General features: G+C 52.7%; 33 non-coding genes across 33 annotated transcripts; 16 read left to right on the top strand and 17 right to left on the bottom strand.

Annotated features, from left to right (window-relative positions):
• Positions 1 to 352: 352 nt before the first annotated feature.
• trnag-gcc (transfer RNA glycine (anticodon GCC)) lies at positions 353 to 423 on the bottom strand. The gene has a single exon. It is a non-coding gene; the product is annotated as a tRNA-Gly (tRNA).
• A 144-nt stretch (positions 424 to 567) lies between these two features.
• On the top strand, positions 568 to 650 carry trnal-cag (transfer RNA leucine (anticodon CAG)). Its single transcript has one exon. It is a non-coding gene; the product is annotated as a tRNA-Leu (tRNA).
• Positions 651 to 1,294: 644 nt separating this feature from the next.
• Positions 1,295 to 1,365, bottom strand: trnag-gcc (transfer RNA glycine (anticodon GCC)). Its single transcript has one exon. It is a non-coding gene; the product is annotated as a tRNA-Gly (tRNA).
• A 144-nt stretch (positions 1,366 to 1,509) lies between these two features.
• Positions 1,510 to 1,592, top strand: trnal-cag (transfer RNA leucine (anticodon CAG)). The gene has a single exon. It is a non-coding gene; the product is annotated as a tRNA-Leu (tRNA).
• Positions 1,593 to 2,451: 859 nt separating this feature from the next.
• trnal-cag (transfer RNA leucine (anticodon CAG)) lies at positions 2,452 to 2,534 on the top strand. Its single transcript has one exon. It is a non-coding gene; the product is annotated as a tRNA-Leu (tRNA).
• Positions 2,535 to 3,178: 644 nt separating this feature from the next.
• On the bottom strand, positions 3,179 to 3,249 carry trnag-gcc (transfer RNA glycine (anticodon GCC)). Its single transcript has one exon. It is a non-coding gene; the product is annotated as a tRNA-Gly (tRNA).
• Positions 3,250 to 3,393: 144 nt separating this feature from the next.
• trnal-cag (transfer RNA leucine (anticodon CAG)) lies at positions 3,394 to 3,476 on the top strand. Its single transcript has one exon. It is a non-coding gene; the product is annotated as a tRNA-Leu (tRNA).
• A 644-nt stretch (positions 3,477 to 4,120) lies between these two features.
• On the bottom strand, positions 4,121 to 4,191 carry trnag-gcc (transfer RNA glycine (anticodon GCC)). Its single transcript has one exon. It is a non-coding gene; the product is annotated as a tRNA-Gly (tRNA).
• A 144-nt stretch (positions 4,192 to 4,335) lies between these two features.
• On the top strand, positions 4,336 to 4,418 carry trnal-cag (transfer RNA leucine (anticodon CAG)). The gene has a single exon. It is a non-coding gene; the product is annotated as a tRNA-Leu (tRNA).
• A 644-nt stretch (positions 4,419 to 5,062) lies between these two features.
• On the bottom strand, positions 5,063 to 5,133 carry trnag-gcc (transfer RNA glycine (anticodon GCC)). The gene has a single exon. It is a non-coding gene; the product is annotated as a tRNA-Gly (tRNA).
• Positions 5,134 to 5,277: 144 nt separating this feature from the next.
• trnal-cag (transfer RNA leucine (anticodon CAG)) lies at positions 5,278 to 5,360 on the top strand. The gene has a single exon. It is a non-coding gene; the product is annotated as a tRNA-Leu (tRNA).
• An 859-nt stretch (positions 5,361 to 6,219) lies between these two features.
• On the top strand, positions 6,220 to 6,302 carry trnal-cag (transfer RNA leucine (anticodon CAG)). The gene has a single exon. It is a non-coding gene; the product is annotated as a tRNA-Leu (tRNA).
• Positions 6,303 to 6,946: 644 nt separating this feature from the next.
• Positions 6,947 to 7,017, bottom strand: trnag-gcc (transfer RNA glycine (anticodon GCC)). Its single transcript has one exon. It is a non-coding gene; the product is annotated as a tRNA-Gly (tRNA).
• A 144-nt stretch (positions 7,018 to 7,161) lies between these two features.
• Positions 7,162 to 7,244, top strand: trnal-cag (transfer RNA leucine (anticodon CAG)). The gene has a single exon. It is a non-coding gene; the product is annotated as a tRNA-Leu (tRNA).
• Positions 7,245 to 7,888: 644 nt separating this feature from the next.
• trnag-gcc (transfer RNA glycine (anticodon GCC)) lies at positions 7,889 to 7,959 on the bottom strand. The gene has a single exon. It is a non-coding gene; the product is annotated as a tRNA-Gly (tRNA).
• Positions 7,960 to 8,103: 144 nt separating this feature from the next.
• Positions 8,104 to 8,186, top strand: trnal-cag (transfer RNA leucine (anticodon CAG)). Its single transcript has one exon. It is a non-coding gene; the product is annotated as a tRNA-Leu (tRNA).
• Positions 8,187 to 8,830: 644 nt separating this feature from the next.
• trnag-gcc (transfer RNA glycine (anticodon GCC)) lies at positions 8,831 to 8,901 on the bottom strand. Its single transcript has one exon. It is a non-coding gene; the product is annotated as a tRNA-Gly (tRNA).
• Positions 8,902 to 9,772: 871 nt separating this feature from the next.
• trnag-gcc (transfer RNA glycine (anticodon GCC)) lies at positions 9,773 to 9,843 on the bottom strand. The gene has a single exon. It is a non-coding gene; the product is annotated as a tRNA-Gly (tRNA).
• Positions 9,844 to 10,714: 871 nt separating this feature from the next.
• trnag-gcc (transfer RNA glycine (anticodon GCC)) lies at positions 10,715 to 10,785 on the bottom strand. Its single transcript has one exon. It is a non-coding gene; the product is annotated as a tRNA-Gly (tRNA).
• Positions 10,786 to 10,929: 144 nt separating this feature from the next.
• trnal-cag (transfer RNA leucine (anticodon CAG)) lies at positions 10,930 to 11,012 on the top strand. Its single transcript has one exon. It is a non-coding gene; the product is annotated as a tRNA-Leu (tRNA).
• Positions 11,013 to 11,656: 644 nt separating this feature from the next.
• On the bottom strand, positions 11,657 to 11,727 carry trnag-gcc (transfer RNA glycine (anticodon GCC)). Its single transcript has one exon. It is a non-coding gene; the product is annotated as a tRNA-Gly (tRNA).
• Positions 11,728 to 12,598: 871 nt separating this feature from the next.
• trnag-gcc (transfer RNA glycine (anticodon GCC)) lies at positions 12,599 to 12,669 on the bottom strand. The gene has a single exon. It is a non-coding gene; the product is annotated as a tRNA-Gly (tRNA).
• A 144-nt stretch (positions 12,670 to 12,813) lies between these two features.
• trnal-cag (transfer RNA leucine (anticodon CAG)) lies at positions 12,814 to 12,896 on the top strand. The gene has a single exon. It is a non-coding gene; the product is annotated as a tRNA-Leu (tRNA).
• Positions 12,897 to 13,755: 859 nt separating this feature from the next.
• trnal-cag (transfer RNA leucine (anticodon CAG)) lies at positions 13,756 to 13,838 on the top strand. Its single transcript has one exon. It is a non-coding gene; the product is annotated as a tRNA-Leu (tRNA).
• An 899-nt stretch (positions 13,839 to 14,737) lies between these two features.
• On the bottom strand, positions 14,738 to 14,808 carry trnag-gcc (transfer RNA glycine (anticodon GCC)). Its single transcript has one exon. It is a non-coding gene; the product is annotated as a tRNA-Gly (tRNA).
• A 144-nt stretch (positions 14,809 to 14,952) lies between these two features.
• trnal-cag (transfer RNA leucine (anticodon CAG)) lies at positions 14,953 to 15,035 on the top strand. Its single transcript has one exon. It is a non-coding gene; the product is annotated as a tRNA-Leu (tRNA).
• A 644-nt stretch (positions 15,036 to 15,679) lies between these two features.
• Positions 15,680 to 15,750, bottom strand: trnag-gcc (transfer RNA glycine (anticodon GCC)). Its single transcript has one exon. It is a non-coding gene; the product is annotated as a tRNA-Gly (tRNA).
• A 144-nt stretch (positions 15,751 to 15,894) lies between these two features.
• On the top strand, positions 15,895 to 15,977 carry trnal-cag (transfer RNA leucine (anticodon CAG)). The gene has a single exon. It is a non-coding gene; the product is annotated as a tRNA-Leu (tRNA).
• Positions 15,978 to 16,621: 644 nt separating this feature from the next.
• On the bottom strand, positions 16,622 to 16,692 carry trnag-gcc (transfer RNA glycine (anticodon GCC)). Its single transcript has one exon. It is a non-coding gene; the product is annotated as a tRNA-Gly (tRNA).
• A 144-nt stretch (positions 16,693 to 16,836) lies between these two features.
• On the top strand, positions 16,837 to 16,919 carry trnal-cag (transfer RNA leucine (anticodon CAG)). Its single transcript has one exon. It is a non-coding gene; the product is annotated as a tRNA-Leu (tRNA).
• Positions 16,920 to 17,563: 644 nt separating this feature from the next.
• On the bottom strand, positions 17,564 to 17,634 carry trnag-gcc (transfer RNA glycine (anticodon GCC)). The gene has a single exon. It is a non-coding gene; the product is annotated as a tRNA-Gly (tRNA).
• Positions 17,635 to 18,760: 1,126 nt separating this feature from the next.
• On the bottom strand, positions 18,761 to 18,831 carry trnag-gcc (transfer RNA glycine (anticodon GCC)). The gene has a single exon. It is a non-coding gene; the product is annotated as a tRNA-Gly (tRNA).
• Positions 18,832 to 18,975: 144 nt separating this feature from the next.
• On the top strand, positions 18,976 to 19,058 carry trnal-cag (transfer RNA leucine (anticodon CAG)). The gene has a single exon. It is a non-coding gene; the product is annotated as a tRNA-Leu (tRNA).
• Positions 19,059 to 19,590: the final 532 nt, after the last annotated feature.

Here is a 19,590-nt window from a genome sequence, read left to right as displayed (position 1 = left end):
ATGGGGAGGACTGGTTAACGGCGGAGTGATATGACTGGATGTGCAACGGCAGTCTCTCGCGCCAAACGGTCCTGTTATCCAAGAAATAACAGACCTCAGCATGCCTTAGTTGTCCAATCAGAATTGAAGGTTGAGGAAAGTGTGACGTGGCGGCTACAACCGTCCATTCACAGGGTGAGCACCATCCAAACGCTACGGAAACCAAGTTGACACCTTTGATTAACCTGCCGGTAGAACAACGCTGTGATGAGGATGATGAGTTGCTTTACAATGCCATTGTTGCCTTTGCGGTCGTGGGAACCCTTGAGCTTGGCGGCTTTTGCTTGCGTGAGCCGGAGATTGAAAAGCTTGCTGCATTGGCCGGGAATCGAACCCGGGCCTCCCGCGTGGCAGGCGAGAATTCTACCACTGAACCACCAATGCAAGTTCAAAGGGCGCTTTTGACCCCCGGAAATTGGCTGACAGGCAGCGCACGCGTCTCCGCTTACCGCCGACAATTAAAGGCGCAAACGAGTAAGGTTTGCGGCGGCTGCCCCTTCAAGTCTGTCTGTCTGTCTTTGAGCTCCAGTCAGGATGGCCGAGCGGTCTAAGGCGCTGCGTTCAGGTCGCAGTCTCCCCTGGAGGCGTGGGTTCGAATCCCACTTCTGACATCCAAGGTTTTGGACGGCAGTCGGACCAGGTCATGTAGTGCTGGCAAACCACAAGGCGAGACAACTGTGATCATCGCCGGATAAACATCCACCAATAAATCAACAAACTCACTGTCACAGAATGGCCCCACCTGCAAGCAGCATTCAAACCTTTGTTGCTCTCGGAAAACACATGAAAAGTGACATTGGGAAAAGCTTCCATCTTTCGAACCTCACTCAGCCCGGCGTTTGTCTGCGGTAAATTGTGTGCGTCACAAGGTGCCGCTAGTTACTCTGATTGGAAGTCAACAAGATGGGGAGGACTGGTTAACGGCGGAGTGATATGACTGGATGTGCAACGGCAGTCTCTCGCGCCAAACGGTCCTGTTATCCAAGAAATAACAGACCTCAGCATGCCTTAGTTGTCCAATCAGAATTGAAGGTTGAGGAAAGTGTGACGTGGCGGCTACAACCGTCCATTCACAGGGTGAGCACCATCCAAACGCTACGGAAACCAAGTTGACACCTTTGATTAACCTGCCGGTAGAACAACGCTGTGATGAGGATGATGAGTTGCTTTACAATGCCATTGTTGCCTTTGCGGTCGTGGGAACCCTTGAGCTTGGCGGCTTTTGCTTGCGTGAGCCGGAGATTGAAAAGCTTGCTGCATTGGCCGGGAATCGAACCCGGGCCTCCCGCGTGGCAGGCGAGAATTCTACCACTGAACCACCAATGCAAGTTCAAAGGGCGCTTTTGACCCCCGGAAATTGGCTGACAGGCAGCGCACGCGTCTCCGCTTACCGCCGACAATTAAAGGCGCAAACGAGTAAGGTTTGCGGCGGCTGCCCCTTCAAGTCTGTCTGTCTGTCTTTGAGCTCCAGTCAGGATGGCCGAGCGGTCTAAGGCGCTGCGTTCAGGTCGCAGTCTCCCCTGGAGGCGTGGGTTCGAATCCCACTTCTGACATCCAAGGTTTTGGACGGCAGTCGGACCAGGTCATGTAGTGCTGGCAAACCACAAGGCGAGACAACTGTGATCATCGCCGGATAAACATCCACCAATAAATCAACAAACTCACTGTCACAGAATGGCCCCACCTGCAAGCAGCATTCAAACCTTTGTTGCTCTCGGAAAACACATGAAAAGTGACATTGGGAAAAGCTTCCATCTTTCGAACCTCACTCAGCCCGGCGTTTGTCTGCGGTAAATTGTGTGCGTCACAAGGTGCCGCTAGTTACTCTGATTGGAAGTCAACAAGATGGGGAGGACTGGTTAACGGCGGAGTGATATGACTGGATGTGCAACGGCAGTCTCTCGCGCCAAACGGTCCTGTTATCCAAGAAATAACAGACCTCAGCATGCCTTAGTTGTCCAATCAGAATTGAAGGTTGAGGAAAGTGTGACGTGGCGGCTACAACCGTCCATTCACAGGGTGAGCACCATCCAAACGCTACGGAAACCACGTTGACACCTTTGATTAACCTGCCGGTAGAACAACGCTGTGATGAGGATGATGAGTTGCTTTACAATGCCATTGTTGCCTTTGCGGTCGTGGCAACCCTTGAGCTTGGCGGCTTTTGCTTGCGTGAGCCGGAGATTGAAAAGCTTGCTGCATTGGCCGGGAATCGAAACCGGGCCTCCCGCGTGGCAGGCGAGAATTCTACCACTGAACCACCAATGCAAGGTCAAAGGGCGCTTTTGACCCCCGGAAATTGGCTGACAGGCAGCGCACGCGTCTCCGCTTACCGCCGACAATTAAAGGCGCAAACGAGTAAGGTTTGCGGCGGCTGCCCCTTCAAGTCTGTCTGTCTGTCTTTGAGCTCCAGTCAGGATGGCCGAGCGGTCTAAGGCGCTGCGTTCAGGTCGCAGTCTCCCCTGGAGGCGTGGGTTCGAATCCCACTTCTGACATCCAAGGTTTTGGACGGCAGTCGGACCAGGTCATGTAGTGCTGGCAAACCACAAGGCGAGACAACTGTGATCATCGCCGGATAAACATCCACCAATAAATCAACAAACTCACTGTCACAGAATGGCCCCACCTGCAAGCAGCATTCAAACCTTTGTTGCTCTCGGAAAACACATGAAAAGTGACATTGGGAAAAGCTTCCATCTTTCGAACCTCACTCAGCCCGGCGTTTGTCTGCGGTAAATTGTGTGCGTCACAAGGTGCCGCTAGTTACTCTGATTGGAAGTCAACAAGATGGGGAGGACTGGTTAACGGCGGAGTGATATGACTGGATGTGCAACGGCAGTCTCTCGCGCCAAACGGTCCTGTTATCCAAGAAATAACAGACCTCAGCATGCCTTAGTTGTCCAATCAGAATTGAAGGTTGAGGAAAGTGTGACGTGGCGGCTACAACCGTCCATTCACAGGGTGAGCACCATCCAAACGCTACGGAAACCAAGTTGACACCTTTGATTAACCTGCCGGTAGAACAACGCTGTGATGAGGATGATGAGTTGCTTTACAATGCCATTGTTGCCTTTGCGGTCGTGGGAACCCTTGAGCTTGGCGGCTTTTGCTTGCGTGAGCCGGAGATTGAAAAGCTTGCTGCATTGGCCGGGAATCGAACCCGGGCCTCCCGCGTGGCAGGCGAGAATTCTACCACTGAACCACCAATGCAAGTTCAAAGGGCGCTTTTGACCCCCGGAAATTGGCTGACAGGCAGCGCACGCGTCTCCGCTTACCGCCGACAATTAAAGGCGCAAACGAGTAAGGTTTGCGGCGGCTGCCCCTTCAAGTCTGTCTGTCTGTCTTTGAGCTCCAGTCAGGATGGCCGAGCGGTCTAAGGCGCTGCGTTCAGGTCGCAGTCTCCCCTGGAGGCGTGGGTTCGAATCCCACTTCTGACATCCAAGGTTTTGGACGGCAGTCGGACCAGGTCATGTAGTGCTGGCAAACCACAAGGCGAGACAACTGTGATCATCGCCGGATAAACATCCACCAATAAATCAACAAACTCACTGTCACAGAATGGCCCCACCTGCAAGCAGCATTCAAACCTTTGTTGCTCTCGGAAAACACATGAAAAGTGACATTGGGAAAAGCTTCCATCTTTCGAACCTCACTCAGCCCGGCGTTTGTCTGCGGTAAATTGTGTGCGTCACAAGGTGCCGCTAGTTACTCTGATTGGAAGTCAACAAGATGGGGAGGACTGGTTAACGGCGGAGTGATATGACTGGATGTGCAACGGCAGTCTCTCGCGCCAAACGGTCCTGTTATCCAAGAAATAACAGACCTCAGCATGCCTTAGTTGTCCAATCAGAATTGAAGGTTGAGGAAAGTGTGACGTGGCGGCTACAACCGTCCATTCACAGGGTGAGCACCATCCAAACGCTACGGAAACCAAGTTGACACCTTTGATTAACCTGCCGGTAGAACAACGCTGTGATGAGGATGATGAGTTGCTTTACAATGCCATTGTTGCCTTTGCGGTCGTGGGAACCCTTGAGCTTGGCGGCTTTTGCTTGCGTGAGCCGGAGATTGAAAAGCTTGCTGCATTGGCCGGGAATCGAACCCGGGCCTCCCGCGTGGCAGGCGAGAATTCTACCACTGAACCACCAATGCAAGTTCAAAGGGCGCTTTTGACCCCCGGAAATTGGCTGACAGGCAGCGCACGCGTCTCCGCTTACCGCCGACAATTAAAGGCGCAAACGAGTAAGGTTTGCGGCGGCTGCCCCTTCAAGTCTGTCTGTCTGTCTTTGAGCTCCAGTCAGGATGGCCGAGCGGTCTAAGGCGCTGCGTTCAGGTCGCAGTCTCCCCTGGAGGCGTGGGTTCGAATCCCACTTCTGACATCCAAGGTTTTGGACGGCAGTCGGACCAGGTCATGTAGTGCTGGCAAACCACAAGGCGAGACAACTGTGATCATCGCCGGATAAACATCCACCAATAAATCAACAAACTCACTGTCACAGAATGGCCCCACCTGCAAGCAGCATTCAAACCTTTGTTGCTCTCGGAAAACACATGAAAAGTGACATTGGGAAAAGCTTCCATCTTTCGAACCTCACTCAGCCCGGCGTTTGTCTGCGGTAAATTGTGTGCGTCACAAGGTGCCGCTAGTTACTCTGATTGGAAGTCAACAAGATGGGGAGGACTGGTTAACGGCGGAGTGATATGACTGGATGTGCAACGGCAGTCTCTCGCGCCAAACGGTCCTGTTATCCAAGAAATAACAGACCTCAGCATGCCTTAGTTGTCCAATCAGAATTGAAGGTTGAGGAAAGTGTGACGTGGCGGCTACAACCGTCCATTCACAGGGTGAGCACCATCCAAACGCTACGGAAACCAAGTTGACACCTTTGATTAACCTGCCGGTAGAACAACGCTGTGATGAGGATGATGAGTTGCTTTACAATGCCATTGTTGCCTTTGCGGTCGTGGGAACCCTTGAGCTTGGCGGCTTTTGCTTGCGTGAGCCGGAGATTGAAAAGCTTGCTGCATTGGCCGGGAATCGAACCCGGGCCTCCCGCGTGGCAGGCGAGAATTCTACCACTGAACCACCAATGCAAGTTCAAAGGGCGCTTTTGACCCCCGGAAATTGGCTGACAGGCAGCGCACGCGTCTCCGCTTACCGCCGACAATTAAAGGCGCAAACGAGTAAGGTTTGCGGCGGCTGCCCCTTCAAGTCTGTCTGTCTGTCTTTGAGCTCCAGTCAGGATGGCCGAGCGGTCTAAGGCGCTGCGTTCAGGTCGCAGTCTCCCCTGGAGGCGTGGGTTCGAATCCCACTTCTGACATCCAAGGTTTTGGACGGCAGTCGGACCAGGTCATGTAGTGCTGGCAAACCACAAGGCGAGACAACTGTGATCATCGCCGGATAAACATCCACCAATAAATCAACAAACTCACTGTCACAGAATGGCCCCACCTGCAAGCAGCATTCAAACCTTTGTTGCTCTCGGAAAACACATGAAAAGTGACATTGGGAAAAGCTTCCATCTTTCGAACCTCACTCAGCCCGGCGTTTGTCTGCGGTAAATTGTGTGCGTCACAAGGTGCCGCTAGTTACTCTGATTGGAAGTCAACAAGATGGGGAGGACTGGTTAACGGCGGAGTGATATGACTGGATGTGCAACGGCAGTCTCTCGCGCCAAACGGTCCTGTTATCCAAGAAATAACAGACCTCAGCATGCCTTAGTTGTCCAATCAGAATTGAAGGTTGAGGAAAGTGTGACGTGGCGGCTACAACCGTCCATTCACAGGGTGAGCACCATCCAAACGCTACGGAAACCACGTTGACACCTTTGATTAACCTGCCGGTAGAACAACGCTGTGATGAGGATGATGAGTTGCTTTACAATGCCATTGTTGCCTTTGCGGTCGTGGCAACCCTTGAGCTTGGCGGCTTTTGCTTGCGTGAGCCGGAGATTGAAAAGCTTGCTGCATTGGCCGGGAATCGAAACCGGGCCTCCCGCGTGGCAGGCGAGAATTCTACCACTGAACCACCAATGCAAGGTCAAAGGGCGCTTTTGACCCCCGGAAATTGGCTGACAGGCAGCGCACGCGTCTCCGCTTACCGCCGACAATTAAAGGCGCAAACGAGTAAGGTTTGCGGCGGCTGCCCCTTCAAGTCTGTCTGTCTGTCTTTGAGCTCCAGTCAGGATGGCCGAGCGGTCTAAGGCGCTGCGTTCAGGTCGCAGTCTCCCCTGGAGGCGTGGGTTCGAATCCCACTTCTGACATCCAAGGTTTTGGACGGCAGTCGGACCAGGTCATGTAGTGCTGGCAAACCACAAGGCGAGACAACTGTGATCATCGCCGGATAAACATCCACCAATAAATCAACAAACTCACTGTCACAGAATGGCCCCACCTGCAAGCAGCATTCAAACCTTTGTTGCTCTCGGAAAACACATGAAAAGTGACATTGGGAAAAGCTTCCATCTTTCGAACCTCACTCAGCCCGGCGTTTGTCTGCGGTAAATTGTGTGCGTCACAAGGTGCCGCTAGTTACTCTGATTGGAAGTCAACAAGATGGGGAGGACTGGTTAACGGCGGAGTGATATGACTGGATGTGCAACGGCAGTCTCTCGCGCCAAACGGTCCTGTTATCCAAGAAATAACAGACCTCAGCATGCCTTAGTTGTCCAATCAGAATTGAAGGTTGAGGAAAGTGTGACGTGGCGGCTACAACCGTCCATTCACAGGGTGAGCACCATCCAAACGCTACGGAAACCAAGTTGACACCTTTGATTAACCTGCCGGTAGAACAACGCTGTGATGAGGATGATGAGTTGCTTTACAATGCCATTGTTGCCTTTGCGGTCGTGGGAACCCTTGAGCTTGGCGGCTTTTGCTTGCGTGAGCCGGAGATTGAAAAGCTTGCTGCATTGGCCGGGAATCGAACCCGGGCCTCCCGCGTGGCAGGCGAGAATTCTACCACTGAACCACCAATGCAAGTTCAAAGGGCGCTTTTGACCCCCGGAAATTGGCTGACAGGCAGCGCACGCGTCTCCGCTTACCGCCGACAATTAAAGGCGCAAACGAGTAAGGTTTGCGGCGGCTGCCCCTTCAAGTCTGTCTGTCTGTCTTTGAGCTCCAGTCAGGATGGCCGAGCGGTCTAAGGCGCTGCGTTCAGGTCGCAGTCTCCCCTGGAGGCGTGGGTTCGAATCCCACTTCTGACATCCAAGGTTTTGGACGGCAGTCGGACCAGGTCATGTAGTGCTGGCAAACCACAAGGCGAGACAACTGTGATCATCGCCGGATAAACATCCACCAATAAATCAACAAACTCACTGTCACAGAATGGCCCCACCTGCAAGCAGCATTCAAACCTTTGTTGCTCTCGGAAAACACATGAAAAGTGACATTGGGAAAAGCTTCCATCTTTCGAACCTCACTCAGCCCGGCGTTTGTCTGCGGTAAATTGTGTGCGTCACAAGGTGCCGCTAGTTACTCTGATTGGAAGTCAACAAGATGGGGAGGACTGGTTAACGGCGGAGTGATATGACTGGATGTGCAACGGCAGTCTCTCGCGCCAAACGGTCCTGTTATCCAAGAAATAACAGACCTCAGCATGCCTTAGTTGTCCAATCAGAATTGAAGGTTGAGGAAAGTGTGACGTGGCGGCTACAACCGTCCATTCACAGGGTGAGCACCATCCAAACGCTACGGAAACCAAGTTGACACATTTGATTAACCTGCCGGTAGAACAACGCTGTGATGAGGATGATGAGTTGCTTTACAATGCCATTGTTGCCTTTGCGGTCGTGGGAACCCTTGAGCTTGGCGGCTTTTGCTTGCGTGAGCCGGAGATTGAAAAGCTTGCTGCATTGGCCGGGAATCGAACCCGGGCCTCCCGCGTGGCAGGCGAGAATTCTACCACTGAACCACCAATGCAAGTTCAAAGGGCGCTTTTGACCCCCGGAAATTGGCTGACAGGCAGCGCACGCGTCTCCGCTTACCGCCGACAATTAAAGGCGCAAACGAGTAAGGTTTGCGGCGGCTGCCCCTTCAAGTCTGTCTGTCTGTCTTTGAGCTCCAGTCAGGATGGCCGAGCGGTCTAAGGCGCTGCGTTCAGGTCGCAGTCTCCCCTGGAGGCGTGGGTTCGAATCCCACTTCTGACATCCAAGGTTTTGGACGGCAGTCGGACCAGGTCATGTAGTGCTGGCAAACCACAAGGCGAGACAACTGTGATCATCGCCGGATAAACATCCACCAATAAATCAACAAACTCACTGTCACAGAATGGCCCCACCTGCAAGCAGCATTCAAACCTTTGTTGCTCTCGGAAAACACATGAAAAGTGACATTGGGAAAAGCTTCCATCTTTCGAACCTCACTCAGCCCGGCGTTTGTCTGCGGTAAATTGTGTGCGTCACAAGGTGCCGCTAGTTACTCTGATTGGAAGTCAACAAGATGGGGAGGACTGGTTAACGGCGGAGTGATATGACTGGATGTGCAACGGCAGTCTCTCGCGCCAAACGGTCCTGTTATCCAAGAAATAACAGACCTCAGCATGCCTTAGTTGTCCAATCAGAATTGAAGGTTGAGGAAAGTGTGACGTGGCGGCTACAACCGTCCATTCACAGGGTGAGCACCATCCAAACGCTACGGAAACCAAGTTGACACCTTTGATTAACCTGCCGGTAGAACAACGCTGTGATGAGGATGATGAGTTGCTTTACAATGCCATTGTTGCCTTTGCGGTCGTGGGAACCCTTGAGCTTGGCGGCTTTTGCTTGCGTGAGCCGGAGATTGAAAAGCTTGCTGCATTGGCCGGGAATCGAACCCGGGCCTCCCGCGTGGCAGGCGAGAATTCTACCACTGAACCACCAATGCAAGTTCAAAGGGCGCTTTTGACCCCCGGAAATTGGCTGACAGGCAGCGCACGCGTCTCCGCTTACCGCCGACAATTGAAGGCGCAAACGAGTAAGGTTTGCGGCGGCTGCCCCTTCAAGTCTGTCTGTCTGTCTTTGAGCTCCACTCAGGATGGCCGAGCGGTCTAAGGCGCTGCGTTCAGGTCGCAGTCTCCCCTGGAGGCGTGGGTTCGAATCCCACTTCTGACATCCAAGGTTTTGGACGGCAGTCGGACCAGGTCATGTAGTGCTGGCAAACCACAAGGCGAGACAACTGTGATCATCGCCGGATAAACATCCACCAATAAATCAACAAACTCACTGTCACAGAATGGCCCCACCTGCAAGCAGCATTCAAACCTTTGTTGCTCTCGGAAAACACATGAAAAGTGACATTGGGAAAAGCTTCCATCTTTCGAACCTCACTCAGCCCGGCGTTTGTCTGCGGTAAATTGTGTGCGTCACAAGGTGCCGCTAGTTACTCTGATTGGAAGTCAACAAGATGGGGAGGACTGGTTAACGGCGGAGTGATATGACTGGATGTGCAACGGCAGTCTCTCGCGCCAAACGGTCCTGTTATCCAAGAAATAACAGACCTCAGCATGCCTTAGTTGTCCAATCAGAATTGAAGGTTGAGGAAAGTGTGACGTGGCGGCTACAACCGTCCATTCACAGGGTGAGCACCATCCAAACGCTACGGAAACCAAGTTGACACATTTGATTAACCTGCCGGTAGAACAACGCTGTGATGAGGATGATGAGTTGCTTCACAATGCCATTGTTGCCTTTGCGGTCGTGGGAACCCTTGAGCTTGACGGCTTTTGCTTGCGTGAGCCGGAGATTGAAAAGCTTGCTGCATTGGCCGGGAATCGAACCCGGGCCTCCCGCGTGGCAGGCGAGAATTCTACCACTGAACCACCAATGCAAGTTCAAAGGGCGCTTTTGACCCCCGGAAATTGGCTGACAGGCAGCGCACGCGTCTCCGCTTACCGCCGACAATTAAAGGCGCAAACGAGTAAGGTTTGCGGCGGCTGCCCCTTCAAGTCTGTCTGTCTGTCTTTGAGCTCCACTCAGGATGGCCGAGCGGTCTAAGGCGCTGCGTTCAGGTCGCAGTCTCCCCTGGAGGCGTGGGTTCGAATCCCACTTCTGACATCCAAGGTTTTGGACGGCAGTCGGACCAGGTCATGTAGTGCTGGCAAACCACAAGGCGAGACAACTGTGATCATCGCCGGATAAACATCCACCAATAAATCAACAAACTCACTGTCACAGAATGGCCCCACCTGCAAGCAGCATTCAAACCTTTGTTGCTCTCGGAAAACACATGAAAAGTGACATTGGGAAAAGCTTCCATCTTTCGAACCTCACTCAGCCCGGCGTTTGTCTGCGGTAAATTGTGTGCGTCACAAGGTGCCGCTAGTTACTCTGATTGGAAGTCAACAAGATGGGGAGGACTGGTTAACGGCGGAGTGATATGACTGGATGTGCAACGGCAGTCTCTCGCGCCAAACGGTCCTGTTATCCAAGAAATAACAGACCTCAGCATGCCTTAGTTGTCCAATCAGAATTGAAGGTTGAGGAAAGTGTGACGTGGCGGCTACAACCGTCCATTCACAGGGTGAGCACCATCCAAACGCTACGGAAACCAAGTTGACACATTTGATTAACCTGCCGGTAGAACAACGCTGTGATGAGGATGATGAGTTGCTTTACAATGCCATTGTTGCCTTTGCGGTCGTGGGAATCCTTGAGCTTGGCGGCTTTTGCTTGCGTGAGCCGGAGATTGAAAAGCTTGCTGCATTGGCCGGGAATCGAACCCGGGCCTCCCGCGTGGCAGGCGAGAATTCTACCACTGAACCACCAATGCAAGTTCAAAGGGCGCGTTTGACCCCCGGAAATTGGCTGACAGGCAGCGCACGCGTCTCCGCTTACCGCCGACAATTAAAGGCGCAAACGAGTAAGGTTTGCGGCGGCTGCCCCTTCAAGTCTGTCTGTCTGTCTTTGAGCTCCAGTCAGGATGGCCGAGCGGTCTAAGGCGCTGCGTTCAGGTCGCAGTCTCCCCTGGAGGCGTGGGTTCGAATCCCACTTCTGACATCCAAGGTTTTGGACGGCAGTCGGACCAGGTCATGTAGTGCTGGCAAACCACAAGGCGAGACAACTGTGATCATCGCCGGATAAACATCCACCAATAAATCAACAAACTCACTGTCACAGAATGGCCCCACCTGCAAGCAGCATTCAAACCTTTGTTGCTCTCGGAAAACACATGAAAAGTGACATTGGGAAAAGCTTCCATCTTTCGAACCTCACTCAGCCCGGCGTTTGTCTGCGGTAAATTGTGTGCGTCACAAGGTGCCGCTAGTTACTCTGATTGGAAGTCAACAAGATGGGGAGGACTGGTTAACGGCGGAGTGATATGACTGGATGTGCAACGGCAGTCTCTCGCGCCAAACGGTCCTGTTATCCAAGAAATAACAGACCTCAGCATGCCTTAGTTGTCCAATCAGAATTGAAGGTTGAGGAAAGTGTGACGTGGCGGCTACAACCGTCCATTCACAGGGTGAGCACCATCCAAACGCTACGGAAACCAAGTTGACACATTTGATTAACCTGCCGGTAGAACAACGCTGTGATGAGGATGATGAGTTGCTTCACAATGCCATTGTTGCCTTTGCGGTCGTGGGAACCCTTGAGCTTGACGGCTTTTGCTTGCGTGAGCCGGAGATTGAAAAGCTTGCTGCATTGGCCGGGAATCGAACCCGGGCCTCCCGCGTGGCAGGCGAGAATTCTACCACTGAACCACCAATGCAAGTTCAAAGGGCGCTTTTGACCCCCGGAAATTGGCTGACAGGCAGCGCACGCGTCTCCGCTTACCGCCGACAATTAAAGGCGCAAACGAGTAAGGTTTGCGGCGGCTGCCCCTTCAAGTCTGTCTGTCTGTCTTTGAGCTCCAGTCAGGATGGCCGAGCGGTCTAAGGCGCTGCGTTCAGGTCGCAGTCTCCCCTGGAGGCGTGGGTTTGAATCCCACTTCTGACATCCAAGGTTTTGGACGGCAGTCGGACCAGGTCATGTAGTGCTGGCAAACCACAAGGCGAGACAACTGTGATCATCGCCGGATAAACATCCACCAATAAATCAACAAACTCACTGTCACAGAATGGCCCCACCTGCAAGCAGCATTCAAACCTTTGTTGCTCTCGGAAAACACATGAAAAGTGACATTGGGAAAAGCTTCCATCTTTCGAACCTCACTCAGCCCGGCGTTTGTCTGCGGTAAATTGTGTGCGTCACAAGGTGCCGCTAGTTACTCTGATTGGAAGTCAACAAGATGGGGAGGACTGGTTAACGGCGGAGTGATATGACTGGATGTGCAACGGCAGTCTCTCGCGCCAAACGGTCCTGTTATCCAAGAAATAACAGACCTCAGCATGCCTTAGTTGTCCAATCAGAATTGAAGGTTGAGGAAAGTGTGACGTGGCGGCTACAACCGTCCATTCACAGGGTGAGCACCATCCAAACGCTACGGAAACCAAGTTGACACATTTGATTAACCTGCCGGTAGAACAACGCTGTGATGAGGATGATGAGTTGCTTTACAATGCCATTGTTGCCTTTGCGGTCGTGGGAACCCTTGAGCTTGGCGGCTTTTGCTTGCGTGAGCCGGAGATTGAAAAGCTTGCTGCATTGGCCGGGAATCGAACCCGGGCCTCCCGCGTGGCAGGCGAGAATTCTACCACTGAACCACCAATGCAAGTTCAAAGGGCGCTTTTGACCCCCGGAAATTGGCTGACAGGCAGCGCACGCGTCTCCGCTTACCGCCGACAATTGAAGGCGCAAACGAGTAAGGTTTGCGGCGGCTGCCCCTTCAAGTCTGTTTGTCTGTCTTTGAGCTCCAGTCAGGATGGCCGAGCGGTCTAAGGCGCTGCGTTCAGGTCGCAGTCTCCCCTGGAGGCGTGGGTTCGAATCCCACTTCTGACATCCAAGGTTTTGGACGGCAGTCGGACCAGGTCATGTAGTGCTGGCAAACCACAAGGCGAGACAACTGTGATCATCGCCGGATAAACATCCACCAATAAATCAACAAACTCACTGTCACAGAATGGCCCCACCTGCAAGCAGCATTCAAACCTTTGTTGCTCTCGGAAAACACATGAAAAGTGACATTGGGAAAAGCTTCCATCTTTCGAACCTCACTCAGCCCGGCGTTTGTCTGCGGTAAATTGTGTGCGTCACAAGGTGCCGCTAGTTACTCTGATTGGAAGTCAACAAGATGGGGAGGACTGGTTAACGGCGGAGTGATATGACTGGATGTGCAACGGCAGTCTCTCGCGCCAAACGGTCCTGTTATCCAAGAAATAACAGACCTCAGCATGCCTTAGTTGTCCAATCAGAATTGAAGGTTGAGGAAAGTGTGACGTGGCGGCTACAACCGTCCATTCACAGGGTGAGCACCATCCAAACGCTACGGAAACCAAGTTGACACATTTGATTAACCTGCCGGTAGAACAACGCTGTGATGAGGATGATGAGTTGCTTTACAATGCCATTGTTGCCTTTGCGGTCGTGGGAACCCTTGAGCTTGGCGGCTTTTGCTTGCGTGAGCCGGAGATTGAAAAGCTTGCTGCATTGGCCGGGAATCGAACCCGGGCCTCCCGCGTGGCAGGCGAGAATTCTACCACTGAACCACCAATGTAAGTTCAAAGGGCGCTTTTGACCCCCGGAAATTGGCTGACAGGCAGCGCACGCGTCTCCGCTTACCGCCGACAATTGAAGGCGCAAACGAGTAAGGTTTGCGGCGGCTGCCCCTTCAAGTCTGTTTGTCTGTCTTTGAGCTCCAGTCAGGATGGCCGAGCGGTCTAAGGCGCTGCGTTCAGGTCGCAGTCTCCCCTGGAGGCGTGGGTTCGAATCCCACTTCTGACATCCAAGGTTTTGGACGGCAGTCGGACCAGGTCATGTAGTGCTGGCAAACCACAAGGCGAGACAACTGTGATCATCGCCGGATAAACATCCACCAATAAATCAACAAACTCACTGTCACAGAATGGCCCCACCTGCAAGCAGCATTCAAACCTTTGTTGCTCTCGGAAAACACATGAAAAGTGACATTGGGAAAAGCTTCCATCTTTCGAACCTCACTCAGCCCGGCGTTTGTCTGCGGTAAATTGTGTGCGTCACAAGGTGCCGCTAGTTACTCTGATTGGAAGTCAACAAGATGGGGAGGACTGGTTAACGGCGGAGTGATATGACTGGATGTGCAACGGCAGTCTCTCGCGCCAAACGGTCCTGTTATCCAAGAAATAACAGACCTCAGCATGCCTTAATCCCATGTGGGATTCTCGGAAAACACATGAAAAGTGACATTGGGAAAAGCTTCCATCTTTCGAACCTCACTCAGCCCGGCGTTTGTCTGCGGTAAATTGTGTGCGTCACAAGGTGCCGCTAGTTACTCTGATTGGAAGTCAACAAGATGGGGAGGACTGGTTAACGGCGGAGTGATATGACTGGATGTGCAACGGCAGTCTCTCGCGCCAAACGGTCCTGTTATCCAAGAAATAACAGACCTCAGCATGCCTTAGTTGTCCAATCAGAATTGAAGGTTGAGGAAAGTGTGACGTGGCGGCTACAACCGTCCATTCACAGGGTGAGCACCATCCAAACGCTACGGAAACCAAGTTGACACATTTGATTAACCTGCCGGTAGAACAACGCTGTGATGAGGATGATGAGTTGCTTCACAATGCCATTGTTGCCTTTGCGGTCGTGGGAACCCTTGAGCTTGACGGCTTTTGCTTGCGTGAGCCGGAGATTGAAAAGCTTGCTGCATTGGCCGGGAATCGAACCCGGGCCTCCCGCGTGGCAGGCGAGAATTCTACCACTGAACCACCAATGCAAGTTCAAAGGGCGCTTTTGACCCCCGGAAATTGGCTGACAGGCAGCGCACGCGTCTCCGCTTACCGCCGACAATTAAAGGCGCAAACGAGTAAGGTTTGCGGCGGCTGCCCCTTCAAGTCTGTCTGTCTGTCTTTGAGCTCCAGTCAGGATGGCCGAGCGGTCTAAGGCGCTGCGTTCAGGTCGCAGTCTCCCCTGGAGGCGTGGGTTCGAATCCCACTTCTGACATCCAAGGTTTTGGACGGCAGTCGGACCAGGTCATGTAGTGCTGGCAAACCACAAGGCGAGACAACTGTGATCATCGCCGGATAAACATCCACCAATAAATCAACAAACTCACTGTCACAGAATGGCCCCACCTGCAAGCAGCATTCAAACCTTTGTTGCTCTCGGAAAACACATGAAAAGTGACATTGGGAAAAGCTTCCATCTTTCGAACCTCACTCAGCCCGGCGTTTGTCTGCGGTAAATTGTGTGCGTCACAAGGTGCCGCTAGTTACTCTGATTGGAAGTCAACAAGATGGGGAGGACTGGTTAACGGCGGAGTGATATGACTGGATGTGCAACGGCAGTCTCTCGCGCCAAACGGTCCTGTTATCCAAGAAATAACAGACCTCAGCATGCCTTAGTTGTCCAATCAGAATTGAAGGTTGAGGAAAGTGTGACGTGGCGGCTACAACCGTCCATTCACAGGGTGAGCACCATCCAAACGCTACGGAAACCAAGTTGACACATTTGATTAACCTGCCGGTAGAACAACGCTGTGATGAGGATGATGAGTTGCTTCACAATGCCATTGTTGCCTTTGCGGTCGTGGGAACCCTTGAGCTTGACGGCTTTTGCTTGCGTGAGCCGGAGATTGAAAAGCTTGCTGCATTGGCCGGGAATCGAACCCGGGCCTCCCGCGTGGCAGGCGAGAATTCTACCACTGAACCACCAATGCAAGTTCAAAGGGCGCTTTTGACCCCCGGAAATTGGCTGACAGGCAGCGCACGCGTCTCCGCTTACCGCCGACAATTAAAGGCGCAAACGAGTAAGGTTTGCGGCGGCTGCCCCTTCAAGTCTGTCTGTCTGTCTTTGAGCTCCAGTCAGGATGGCCGAGCGGTCTAAGGCGCTGCGTTCAGGTCGCAGTCTCCCCTGGAGGCGTGGGTTCGAATCCCACTTCTGACATCCAAGGTTTTGGACGGCAGTCGGACCAGGTCATGTAGTGCTGGCAAACCACAAGGCGAGACAACTGTGATCATCGCCGGATAAACATCCACCAATAAATCAACAAACTCACTGTCACAGAATGGCCCCACCTGCAAGCAGCATTCAAACCTTTGTTGCTCTCGGAAAACACATGAAAAGTGACATTGGGAAAAGCTTCCATCTTTCGAACCTCACTCAGCCCGGCGTTTGTCTGCGGTAAATTGTGTGCGTCACAAGGTGCCGCTAGTTACTCTGATTGGAAGTCAACAAGATGGGGAGGACTGGTTAACGGCGGAGTGATATGACTGGATGTGCAACGGCAGTCTCTCGCGCCAAACGGTCCTGTTATCCAAGAAATAACAGACCTCAGCATGCCTTAGTTGTCCAATCAGAATTGAAGGTTGAGGAAAGTGTGACGTGGCGGCTACAACCGTCCATTCACAGGGTGAGCACCATCCAAACGCTACGGAAACCAAGTTGACACATTTGATTAACCTGCCGGTAGAACAACGCTGTGATGAGGATGATGAGTTGCTTTACAATGCCATTGTTGCCTTTGCGGTCGTGGGAACCCTTGAGCTTGGCGGCTTTTGCTTGCGTGAGCCGGAGATTGAAAAGCTTGCTGCATTGGCCGGGAATCGAACCCGGGCCTCCCGCGTGGCAGGCGAGAATTCTACCACTGAACCACCAATGCAAGTTCAAAGGGCGCTTTTGACCCCCGGAAATTGGCTGACAGGCAGCGCACGCGTCTCCGCTTACCGCCGACAATTGAAGGCGCAAACGAGTAAGGTTTGCGGCGGCTGCCCCTTCAAGTCTGTTTGTCTGTCTTTGAGCTCCAGTCAGGATGGCCGAGCGGTCTAAGGCGCTGCGTTCAGGTCGCAGTCTCCCCTGGAGGCGTGGGTTCGAATCCCACTTCTGACATCCAAGGTTTTGGACGGCAGTCGGACCAGGTCATGTAGTGCTGGCAAACCACAAGGCGAGACAACTGTGATCATCGCCGGATAAACATCCACCAATAAATCAACAAACTCACTGTCACAGAATGGCCCCACCTGCAAGCAGCATTCAAACCTTTGTTGCTCTCGGAAAACACATGAAAAGTGACATTGGGAAAAGCTTCCATCTTTCGAACCTCACTCAGCCCGGCGTTTGTCTGCGGTAAATTGTGTGCGTCACAAGGTGCCGCTAGTTACTCTGATTGGAAGTCAACAAGATGGGGAGGACTGGTTAACGGCGGAGTGATATGACTGGATGTGCAACGGCAGTCTCTCGCGCCAAACGGTCCTGTTATCCAAGAAATAACAGACCTCAGCATGCCTTAGTTGTCCAATCAGAATTGAAGGTTGAGGAAAGTGTGACGTGGCGGCTACAACCGTCCATTCACAGGGTGAGCACCATCCAAACGCTACGGAAACCAAGTTGACACATTTGATTAACCTGCCGGTAGAACAACGCTGTGATGAGGATGATGAGTTGCTTCACAATGCCATTGTTGCCTTTGCGGTCGTGGGAACCCTTGAGCTTGACGGCTTTTGCTTGCGTGAGCCGGAGATTGAAAAGCTTGCTGCATTGGCCGGGAATCGAACCCGGGCCTCCCGCGTGGCAGGCGAGAATTCTACCACTGAACCACCAATGCAAGTTCAAAGGGCGCTTTTGACCCCCGGAAATTGGCTGACAGGCAGCGCACGCGTCTCCGCTTACCGCCGACAATTGAAGGCGCAAACGAGTAAGGTTTGCGGCGGCTGCCCCTTCAAGTCTGTCTGTCTGTCTTTGAGCTCCACTCAGGATGGCCGAGCGGTCTAAGGCGCTGCGTTCAGGTCGCAGTCTCCCCTGGAGGCGTGGGTTCGAATCCCACTTCTGACATCCAAGGTTTTGGACGGCAGTCGGACCAGGTCATGTAGTGCTGGCAAACCACAAGGCGAGACAACTGTGATCATCGCCGGATAAACATCCACCAATAAATCAACAAACTCACTGTCACAGAATGGCCCCACCTGCAAGCAGCATTCAAACCTTTGTTGCTCTCGGAAAACACATGAAAAGTGACATTGGGAAAAGCTTCCATCTTTCGAACCTCACTCAGCCCGGCGTTTGTCTGCGGTAAATTGTGTGCGTCACAAGGTGCCGCTAGTTACTCTGATTGGAAGTCAACAAGATGGGGAGGACTGGTTAACGGCGGAGTGATATGACTGGATGTGCAACGGCAGTCTCTCGCGCCAAACGGTCCTGTTATCCAAGAAATAACAGACCTCAGCATGCCTTAATCCCATGTGGGATTCTCGGAAAACACATGAAAAGTGACATTGGGAAAAGCTTCCATCTTTCGAACCTCACTCAGCCCGGCGTTTGTCTGCGGTAAATTGTGTGCGTCACAAGGTGCCGCTAGTTACTCTGATTGGAAGTCAACAAGATGGGGAGGACTGGTTAACGGCGGAGTGATATGACTGGATGTGCAACGGCAGTCTCTCGCGCCAAACGGTCCTGTTATCCAAGAAATAACAGACCTCAGCATGCCTTAGTTGTCCAATCAGAATTGAAGGTTGAGGAAAGTGTGACGTGGCGGCTACAACCGTCCATTCACAGGGTGAGCACCATCCAAACGCTACGGAAACCAAGTTGACACATTTGATTAACCTGCCGGTAGAACAACGCTGTGATGAGGATGATGAGTTGCTTTACAATGCCATTGTTGCCTTTGCGGTCGTGGGAACCCTTGAGCTTGGCGGCTTTTGCTTGCGTGAGCCGGAGATTGAAAAGCTTGCTGCATTGGCCGGGAATCGAACCCGGGCCTCCCGCGTGGCAGGCGAGAATTCTACCACTGAACCACCAATGCAAGTTCAAAGGGCGCGTTTGACCCCCGGAAATTGGCTGACAGGCAGCGCACGCGTCTCCGCTTACCGCCGACAATTAAAGGCGCAAACAAGTAAGGTTTGCGGCGGCTGCCCCTTCAAGTCTGTCTGTCTGTCTTTGAGCTCCAGTCAGGATGGCCGAGCGGTCTAAGGCGCTGCGTTCAGGTCGCAGTCTCCCCTGGAGGCGTGGGTTCGAATCCCACTTCTGACATCCAAGGTTTTGGACGGCAGTCGGACCAGGTCATGTAGTGCTGGCAAACCACAAGGCGAGACAACTGTGATCATCGCCGGATAAACATCCACCAATAAATCAACAAACTCACTGTCACAGAATGGCCCCACCTGCAAGCAGCATTCAAACCTTTGTTGCTCTCGGAAAACACATGAAAAGTGACATTGGGAAAAGCTTCCATCTTTCGAACCTCACTCAGCCCGGCGTTTGTCTGCGGTAAATTGTGTGCGTCACAAGGTGCCGCTAGTTACTCTGATTGGAAGTCAACAAGATGGGGAGGACTGGTTAACGGCGGAGTGATATGACTGGATGTGCAACGGCAGTCTCTCGCGCCAAACGGTCCTGTTATCCAAGAAATAACAGACCTCAGCATGCCTTAGTTGTCCAATCAGAATTGAAGGTTGAGGAAAGTGTGACGTGGCGGCTACAACCGTCCATTCACAGGGTGAGCACCATCCAAACGCTACGGAAACCAAGTTGACACATTTGATTAACCTGCCGGTAGAACAAC

The sequence above is a fragment of the Centroberyx gerrardi genome, chromosome 4, assembly GCF_048128805.1.
Source record: "Centroberyx gerrardi isolate f3 chromosome 4, fCenGer3.hap1.cur.20231027, whole genome shotgun sequence".
NCBI classification, from domain to species: domain Eukaryota; kingdom Metazoa; phylum Chordata; class Actinopteri; order Beryciformes; family Berycidae; genus Centroberyx; species Centroberyx gerrardi.
This window is presented reverse-complemented; position numbering and strand designations above follow the sequence as displayed.